Source organism: Oreochromis aureus, linkage group 3 (genome assembly GCF_013358895.1).
Source record: "Oreochromis aureus strain Israel breed Guangdong linkage group 3, ZZ_aureus, whole genome shotgun sequence".
Classification (NCBI taxonomy): Eukaryota; Metazoa; Chordata; class Actinopteri; order Cichliformes; family Cichlidae; genus Oreochromis; species Oreochromis aureus.
The window spans coordinates 4,687,331-4,697,761 of NC_052944.1; positions in this window are offsets into that span (position 1 = coordinate 4,687,331).

The following is a 10,431-nucleotide window of genomic DNA, read 5'->3' on the forward strand; positions in this document are numbered from 1 at the left end:
GTATTCAGGCCTGTGAGACTTTTTTTATTCAGTGTTTTCATAAACGCCTTATTTTCATGCATTTATTACTAGATGGGAGAGCACACATGAGATTTAAGGCCTGGACAAGTTTGAAACCTTTTGTCCTCCATTATGGAAAATGGCTGAAAATAAAATCTGGTGTAACTTCAGCCAGCTCCTAATTTTATAAATTCTGCACTCAGCAGTCTTCAGTATTATTGAAATGCAGCCAAGGGCTGCTTATTTTACTTTTTCACTCATTTATTCACTTTTGCCGACACGTTAGTTTTTAAATCCGGCACCCTTGTCTCTCTGTGTACCAAGCCTGTACCACTACACTTGCTGTCTTTGGAACCTAGATAAAGTGGAAGAAGATGGATGGATGGATGGTATGACCCCAGATTGCCTGCATGGTGTGCCCATAAAAAAACAAGTCCCACCGAAGATTCTGTTTCTACTGAGGACCATCAATAACTAAATTGTGAAATGATCTCAGGGCCGGATATAATCATATGCACGCTTCTTACAGCCCATTTCGACTTGAGAAGTGTAGTCGGATCCTGTTCATTGTCTCATCGTACCCAGGATGAGACAATGAACATCCACAAGTACTTCAGGAAGATGGCCACAACTGAGAGTGTGGTTAGTTAATATCTCAGGCAGCAGAAATCTGAGCAAGAGGAGGAGCCATCATGGATGTACAGGACCCTACATAGTATATACACCCAGCAGAAGAAGTGGCTGACATCCAGAAATCCTACCAGTGGCTGGACAAAGCTGAACTGAAAGAAAGGCACCATATGACCCCCTGTGAGCCAAGTGATGAAACATGCTCTAAGCACTAGACTTTATGGTCTGTCACACAAGGCAAGACCCCAGGTGTGGGCTGTGCAAAGATGTCCCTGAGCACATATAACAATAGGGTGCTAGATGCTAGCAAGCAGGACATACATAGAACTCCATAACCAAGTGGCCGGCATAGTATACAGAAACATCTGTGCTGAGTATGGCCTGGAAGTCCCGGGGTCAAAATGGGGCACGCCCCCCTAAGGGCTGGATTTTTTTTCCCAGGAAAAATATATTAGAAGGTTGAGCTTTAGATTCTTTGGTTTGTTTACTTATTTAAAATAAATCTTAGCTGGTTATACTGTCTCAGCAGGATTATTATATGAGCTGGAACAATGTTTCTAACTTTTTTTTTTTTAAAGAACTTTATTTGACAAACAATGAGTATACAACATACGAACAGATGAAGTATATAAAAGAACAGTACATGAACACACAAAACCAGGGGTAAAAAGAAAAAAGGAATAATTGTATGAATACACACAAAAATTCACATATATATATTGTTTTGAGAGCCTTTTTGTTGGTGGAGTCTGATATTGATTGTATGTACAATTCCACATCCTTAAGAAAATGACAGAAATGTGGTGTTTTATAAATGTAAACTTACATTTATGGATAAAAAATTTGGCTAAAAGTGTTAACAAATTTATCATAAAAAAACATTTATCATTCTTCTATTCAAAGAAACAGAGTAAAACATTTTCCCATCGTAAAGAAAACTCCCTTAAAATATGGACAATAACAAAACTGCTAAATTCCTTCCAGAATCTCTGTGTAGAAGAACAGGACCAAAAAAGATGTGTCACAGTTTCTGGATGATCCCCACAGAAAGTACAATTAGTATTTATGTCTCCTTTAAATTTTACCATGTAGTGACTGGCTGGATAACATTTATGTAAAATTGTAAATGAGACTTCCTTCACCTTATTTACAATCAAATATTTATGGGGGATCATCCAGACTGTCTTCCACTTGATATCTGGAACATATCGGTTCCAGTAAGATATTATATATCTTCTTGGAATAAACTACGTATTCTCTTATTGCTGTTACCAAGATCCTGTGAAAAGCAGATTTTTCCCACTGCTGACTCAGCTGGATCAGGGAGAGTGACTGAGGTAGATATTATGATAGGTTTATAGCATAAACCTATTCGCTGGAACGTTCAGGACAATTTGCTACACAGCAAAAACAAGACACAAGTAGGCAGAGTTCTTTGTGTTACTCATGCATGAGTACGAACTTTGCCTACTTGGTGTTCAATGCTTTTGCTGTGTAATTACATTGTCTTCAACGTTCCAGCGAATAGGTTTAAGCTATGAACCTATCATATTAAGCTGTCAGTGTTTTTATATAACATTATAGTACCTGAGGGTATGGCACCAAGCACCATTGAGAATTCCTGAACACTGATTGGAAAATTATATAGTGCAATAAAGTCATTGTAAGTAAGTAGTTGTCCCTCTTTATTAACCAGCTGAGCCACCAATAGGATCCCATTTTGGACCCAAGTTTCCAGGAAAAGTGATTTATTTTTATATAAAATATCTCTGTTGTTCCAGATGAGGTATTTGTGTGGTGAGAAGTTGTGTTTATAAATGAGGGTCCATGCTAAGAGGACTTGCTTATGGAAGGATGAAAGTTTTACAGGGAGTTTCTCAACATTGTAATTACAATTTAAAATAAAATTAAAGCCACCAAAATGGGAGAAAATATGATATGGTATAAGGTTCCAGATAGAGGTAGGATTTTTAAGAAAATGCTTTGCCCAATTAATTTTGAAAGTGTTATTTAAAGTAGAAAAGTCTAAAAAGTTAAGCCCACCAGGTTCGTACTTATTCATCACAACAGTTTTTCTAATATAATGCGTACGGTTTTTCCATATAAAATTAAAGAGCATGCGGTCAATATCTTTACTAATTTTCTTATCCAGATGTAAGGAGAGAGCAGCATATGTTAATCGGGATATCCCTTCAGCTTTAGTAACTAACACTCTACCTTTCAAAGACAAGTCCCCCTGCAGCCACTGGTTGAACTTTTTTAGGGTTTTCTGTATAATTGGAGTGAAGTTTGAAGAGCATCTTGATTTTTGGTCTTTGGATATCAACAGTCCCAAGTATGTGACTTCTTGTTTACAATGTTTCTAACTTTGTTTGTTTTTCCCTTTGAATTTGAATGTATCTGCTTGTAATCACACAAATTAGTCTGAGTTGGTGGGATTAATCAACATTTCTGAAAAGGGGTGTCTAAGAGTTGAACAAACATTCTGCATTTAAAGTCTTTTATACAATATACTTAATCCATCTTCATTTATAATTCTATTAAAAGGTATTTATAGTCAAGAAGTAAATTTGAACAAGTGTGATTCAATTAGCACGCACTGGGTTAACAGTGCAGTGGGTTAACCCTAACTCGGTGGAGCTATATGAAATGTATAGAGATGCAACTTAAAACTATAATGACGCAGTTTAACTTAACGATAAGACTCCTTGTAATTAATAATTATAAAAATTGCCCTGACTGGCAAGTCAAAGAAAAGGTTTCAAGTTTAGTACAGTTCAGAACAATGTTGTTTACCTAAAAAAAACAATCTTATTGTCACATTTTTCTTCTAGCTGTGCGCGTCCAGTAGCTATACACCGATAGAGAACCATTGGGTTAATTGGTGATTCAAAGTTGGCCTTGGGTGTGATTGTTGGTGCAAATACACTAAAAGTTGAGCATGTCCAACCACAGTGAGATTAAATTGCTAAAAAAAAATTAAATGACTAGAATGAAGTGTAGTCTGCACACTTTCAAAAACTATACTTGTCATCCAGATTCATAAAAGGAACTGTTCACCTGGTGTTAAAGGTTAACTGACAGATCTAAACTTTGAAAACTGATTAATTTTATCATGTTTCTTTAGAGAAAATGTACCAGACTGAAGTCCTAGTGATCACTGAGTGATGATTCAATTCAATTCAATTTTATTTATATAGCGCCAAATCACAACAAATGTCGCCTCAAGGCGCTTTATATTGTACAGTAGATAGCACAATAATAAATACAGAGAAAAACCCAACAATCATATGACCCCCTATGAGCAAGCACTTTGGTGACAATGGGAAGGAAAAACTCCCTTTTAACAGGAAGAAACCTCCAGCCGAACCAGGCTCAGGGAGGGGCGGGGCCATCTGCTGCGACCGGTTGGGGTGAAAGAAGGAAAACAGGATGAAAGACATGCTGTGGAAGAGAGACAGAGATTAATAACAGATATGATTCAATGCAGAGAGGTCTATTAACACATAGTGAGTGAGAAAGGTGACTGGAAAGGAAAACTCAATGCATCATGGGAATCCCCGGCAGCTCACGTCTATTGCAGCATAACTAAGGGAGGATTCAGGGTCACCTGGTCCAGCCCTAACTATATGCTTTAGCAAAAAGGAAAGTTTTAAGCCTAATCTTGAAAGTAGAGATAGTGTCTGTCTCCTGAATCCAAACTGGAAGCTGGTTCCACAGAAGAGGGGCCTGAAAACTGAAGGCTCTGCCTCCCATTCTACTTTTAAATACTCTAGGAACAACAAGTAGGCCTGCAGAGCGAGAGCGAAGTGCTCTAATAGGGTGATATGTGTATCAGTGAATCGATGTCTCGTTCACTCTTGGCATACAGCTTGATGTCATCCATGTACAGGAGGTGGCTGACAACCGCTCCGTTCCGTAGTCGGTATCCGTAGCCAGTCTTGTTAATGATCTCACTGAGGGGGTTCAGGCCTATGCAGAACAGCAGTGGGGACAGAGCATCTCCTTGGTAGATCCCACACTTGATGGTGACTTGTGCTATGGGCTTGGAGTTAGCCTCTAGTGTTGTACGCCACATCCCCATTGAGTTCCTGATGAAGGCTCTTAGGGTCCTGTTGATCTTGTACAATTCTAGGCATTCCAGTATCCAGCTGTGGGGCATTGAGTCATAGGCCTTCTTGTAATCAATCCAGGCTGTGCACAGGTTGGTCAGTCTGGTCTTGCAGTCTCGGCTGACTGTTCTGTCTACCAGTAGCTGGTGTTTTGCGCCTCTGGTATTCTTGCCAATCCCTTTCTGTGTCCCGCTCATGTATTGACCCATGTGCCTGTTCATCTTAGCCGATATGATGCCTGACAGGAGCTTCCATGTAGTACTGAGGCAGGTTATTGGTCGGTAGTTGGATGGGACCGGTCCCTTCTTGGGGTCCTTGGGGATCAGGACCGTCCGACCTTCGGTTAGCCATTCTGGGTGTCTCTCGTCAACTAGCAGCTGGTTCATTTGTGCTGCCAGACGCTTGTGGAGTGCAGTCAGCTTCTTCAGCCAGTAGGCGTGAACCATGTCGGGGCCTGGTGCTGTCCAACTCTTCATACTGGAGACCCTTTCTTGGATGTCTGCCACTGTGATGGTTACTGGACCCTGTTCAGGGAGGTCGCTATGGTCTGCCCTCAGATCCACTAGCCACTGAGCATTGCCGTTATAGGTTGTGTCTTTCTCCCATATGCTCTTCCAGTATTGCTCCATCTCCAGCCTTGGTGGTGCTGTTCTGTTATTGTTCCCTTGCCACTGAGAGTACACCTTTGCTGGTTCTGTGGAGAACAGCTGGTTTATTCTCCTGCCTTCTATCTCTCTGGTGTACCTCCTCAAGCGGCTGGCCAAGGCTGTGAGTCTTTGCTTGGCAGTTTCCAAGGCCTCAGGTACGGACAGCTTGCTGTATTTCTTATGCACCTTCTTTGTCGCGCCTTTCTGCAACTCCGTTAGTTGGCTAACCTCCCTCCGTGCTACTTTGATCTTGCCCTCTAGCCTCCTTCTCCATGGAGGGTACTGCCCCTTGTGGCTGTTCAACTTGTAGCCAAGCATCTCACTGATCACTGCTGCCGTAGTGTCGATCAGCTTGTTAGTGTCGGTAATCGTGGTTGTAGGTATCATCCGTAGTGCTGCATTAACGTCATCTAGCAGACCTTCTGAGGGTACTTCACGTAATCTTGGTAACCGGCTACGGGGGATCCAGGTTTCAAGCTTGGCCATGATCCTATCCTATTATTCTGAAAGAACTATTTACGCGTTACCATAGCAACCAGAGAGCGTCAAGAAGCAGAGAGAAGGATGTTACTCTCAATGTTGTTGACGCATTTCAGGAGGACGCTGCTCATAAAGTTACACAATTACACAGCCGAATTCGCGTTTATTATTATATTTACAAAATACCACCGTTTTTGTATTTGTTTGTATCATTTTATTTTGTTGTATTTATCTGCAACACCTTAAAGGCCGGTCCGTGAAAATATTGTCTGACATTAAACTGGTCCGTGGTGCAAAAAAGGTTGGGGACCACTGCTGTACACTACAGAATGCGTTTAGTTTGTCGAATATATATAAATCTGCCCACGAAACGTTTTGCACGGTTTCATTTTATAATACTGGACTTGTGTTTCTATGATGGATTGAACTTTAAGAGTGTTTAAACAAAAGAGAAAAGTGTGAAAATGTTCATGCATGTCTGAGAAAAGTGTATAAAGCATGTAGTGAGGGGTTTTACAGTCTTAAAACATCTATAAAGCATCTATAATAATTGTAAAAAATAAAGTTGGCTACTTCGCGTAGCGAATGTAACTCCCGTGATAAACTGTATATTTATTAAAACATTTATCAACTTTTACCGACTTGACTCTTTAAATTAGCACCAGTCCTTTTTATCAAAACCAAAATTTTATCTACATTCTTTTTTTTACTCTTTAAATGCCAGTTAGGTTATATATAGTAACAGTAACGTTTCAGATAAAAAGGTGAAAAAGTCCTAATGGTTTCATAAATCTTCCTATTTATTTATTTATTTTTTCATGTAAGCATCGGGGACAAGGCTGTCTTGCAATTGTTGAGGTTCACTAGTGTGCGCCCTATTTCTTCCAGGATCACTCTTCATTTGTAGGTTTTAGTGGACTCTTAGTACTGTGAAGTGGTTTTCATGGGACAAAGGCTTGTATTCCAAGATCTGGGAGATTGTAGAAATGAGCAGTGATGCCCTTCTTACCATCTTTCCAGAAAAATAAGTGATCTGGAAGCTGATACGCTTACTTACAGCAGCAGCACTTTCTGCACCTGCATTAAGCCCAGGACACATTTACTAACAGTATGTGTTGCTGTATGTGCTGCAGCTTTGAATCTTTTATTAATATATATTTTGTTAATATTTTGGCTATGCTTTGTTATGAAATATAGAAGAGTAAAAGTGTTTTTAGCATGCGGTCAAAGCTAAGTTTGACTGGGAAACTCAAAGCTCAATAGTCTGTATCAACAAAACTTCACTGCAGCCTGTGTAATATTTGATGCGTCATAATTTATTCCAGTCTGTCTTGCAAATACATATTTGCTTTGCAACGTCATGCACAAACACACACAAGTATTAGATCTTTAAGATCAAACCTGCGTCATTCTTTTGATCCACTGCAGTGTAGTAGTAAAAAAAATGAAGTGAAGTGGCCCCAAATGGCCAGGATAGAGATCAGAGGGTTAATTCGTAAAATGTATAAAAATATTATTGATTACAGGATAATACATTAATGTTAATAGCAACTGTAAGCTTTTTACTTTGAAGTTACAAGCATAAACAATGCTGTTACATTTACACTTAATTTTTTTACTATAAGTATGGACATAAAACAAGTGAACAACATTTTATAATACAATTGGAATTCTGTACACTGAAAAAAAAAACCACATAAAAAACACAAACAAACAGCCAGTGCCTTCATCTGTCCGTTAAGTGTCAAACATCGCATTGACCCGTAGTCCCTGCTCGTTAGCACATTTAAAAAGAGCTCCATGTCCTCTGCAAACTGAAAAACAAAGAAGAAGAAGTCCCTCTACACAAAAACACTGCAGATGACAGGCCAGGCAAACATCTACTGACCTGTTTGAATGCCTCCTCATCATGTGAGCCTGGAAGGTTTTTTTTTTGTAAGAAGACTAAGACCACAGTGAGGGCACTTCATTTTCATGGACTTTCCACAAGCCACAGTTTCATAGAGCACATGAATGTTCTACGGAAGATTCAGAAAATGGTTTAGATGCTGGAGACAAGACATCGAGAGGGAGACGGGGCTCCTCGGAGAGTTCAGTGGGGAGCAGTCCTGAATGCTGACATGAGAAAAATTGCCTTGCCACATCCCCACGCTGTATGACTGTCATGTTACAGACAGGGCAGTGAAAGTGCACCGGCATATCATTTTGTCTGTAAGAGAGAAAAAAAAAGAAAAACAACAACAACAACATGTAATTTAAATGTAGTTGTATAGAATGCAATCAGTTTATCTAACAATCAGATTGTACATATTAACAAAAATATCCAAGCCGTCCTCAATAATGAAAGCAAAATGGTGTGGATCACAAGAGCTGTCAGGAAATGTGGTGAACAGGAAAAAATATTTAAAGAAAACACACTTTTTTCTCTTGCTGATGAATGCACTGAACTGTACAATGTGAAAAGCTTTTAAGTCAACAGAGAGACTGCAGAAGTGCTGAAAAAAAAGAAGAATTTGTTCAGTAACAAGCAAAAATCAAATGCGTCCGAAACTGACCACTAAATGCTAACCGGAGGTATCAAAAGTACACACATTCCTTACTTAATTTTAGATACCTCGGGGGTATGACAGTTGTTGCAACGCTAACAGTACTTTGCCAACGTAATCAGTGTAAGCAAAGTAGATGATTCCTAGAATCATATAATTATTTATTTTATTTATTTATTTATTATTTATTTCATATAATATTATATATTATTATATTTCATATAATAATTAACGGCAAATTTATACATAGAAGACTCAGTACCAACCTTTACGATCGATTTGCAAGGTTAATGATCCATGCACAGCGCTGGACTGGGACAAAAAATCGGCCCGGGCATTTTGACTAGAGACCGGCCCACCAGGATAGAGACGTCATTCAGGGGTAAAACCGCAAAGGATTCTGGGAACTTGAGGCAAGAGGTAGTAGCACACGCAGGTTACACAGCGATAGAAAGAAACCCCCAAAATGGCAAGAAGCTGTTGTATTATTAACTGCAAAAGCCGGTCGCATGACAGCCACGGGAAGCCGACGGGTAAAGAGATCGTTTTTTTTTTATCGGATTACGTCGTTGAAGAGAAATTTTTTAAGCCGTGTTTCCGAAGTACGAGCAGACGGATGGTCTGGATATACCAAATATAACGTCCCAGAACACTCCAGCTCACATATTAGTCTGCTCCCAGCATTCCCACAAAGGTCAGTGTTTTGTAGTAGTTAATACGTCATTTTTCTTAACATAATTGGTGATATAGGTTACAAGCAAGTCTGGCGCTTAACAGAAATTGTTGCGCTATGCTTCTTTGTTTAATGTACATAAATAGTGAATTGTCCTGACACAATATTGCGTTTCGCTTCTGTTATTACCACGGTACACTGACAAAAACATATACTTTTATTCACAGGATAAAACAGTTGTTTTGTATCACTAATTGTCCAGTACGATTACAGCATACAATATTATTGTCACTGCTACATTTCTGTAATGCATACCAGAAATTATTTCCACTATTAATTAATTACCGTTGAGCTCAAAGGTTATATTAATAAACGGTTAACGATTGTGTATTTATGACGACGATTTGTGAGACTGGTAAACTTACCTTTGTTTGTACGATGGTCTTTCGTTCTGCACGGTGCATTTCAAGGTCCTGTACCCATCCGTCGGTAAACTGTACCTGGGCTTGTTGCAGTGACCTGAAGTTACTAAAAACTTCATGAGTGTATGCACTCACTCCAAGAACCTATTATAAATCTGAGCGTGGTGAAAGTTGGGCAGCACGCTAACGTCTTTTGTCCACTCTGTGTGCTCCTAAGGGTCTGACCCTTTCACTCCTTTGATTTTTTCCTCGTATCTTTTCTTTGCCTTTTCGTCGAGTCTGTCTTTGTACAGACCGGCATTATTCTCCTTAGTTTTGTACATTCCTTTTTTGTGCGGCACAGAAAAACCAAGAAGGTATTGGAACCGGAGAATGAACGTTTTGCGGTGCTGCAAATGCTTGCATTTGATGCGGTACTTGGATTGTTTTGCCTCGAGTTCCCGGCATGCAATGCGCGAAAGTCACGTGATCTGTCAATCACTATAGGAAAACCCTTAAATTAAGACCAAGAACACTAGAGGTGAGACATGATCATTAATTAATATTAAAATTAATAAATGACAGATTTAGTGATATTTTCATAAACACCTCCTTTCCTTTTTTTGTTCTCCATTTTCTTTAGTTCGTCTATAAGATTGCTAAACAAGGGGAGGGTGCATCCGGCCTCCTCGGCTGTAATTGGTCCAGCCCAGAGTCGATCATGACCAATTGGCCAATCCAACACCTTTCATTATATATACCCTTCTAAAAAAAAAAAAAAAATCCATCGGCCCATAAAAACAAAAAATCGCCAGCGGCGCTGCTGGCGATTTTTTGTTTTTGCTGGCCAGTCCAGCTCTGTCCATGCAGGAATGAGACAAAAAAAAAACAAAACAAAAGATCCATGCAGGAATGTATTTCCGCCTACTGTGGAGGTCACGT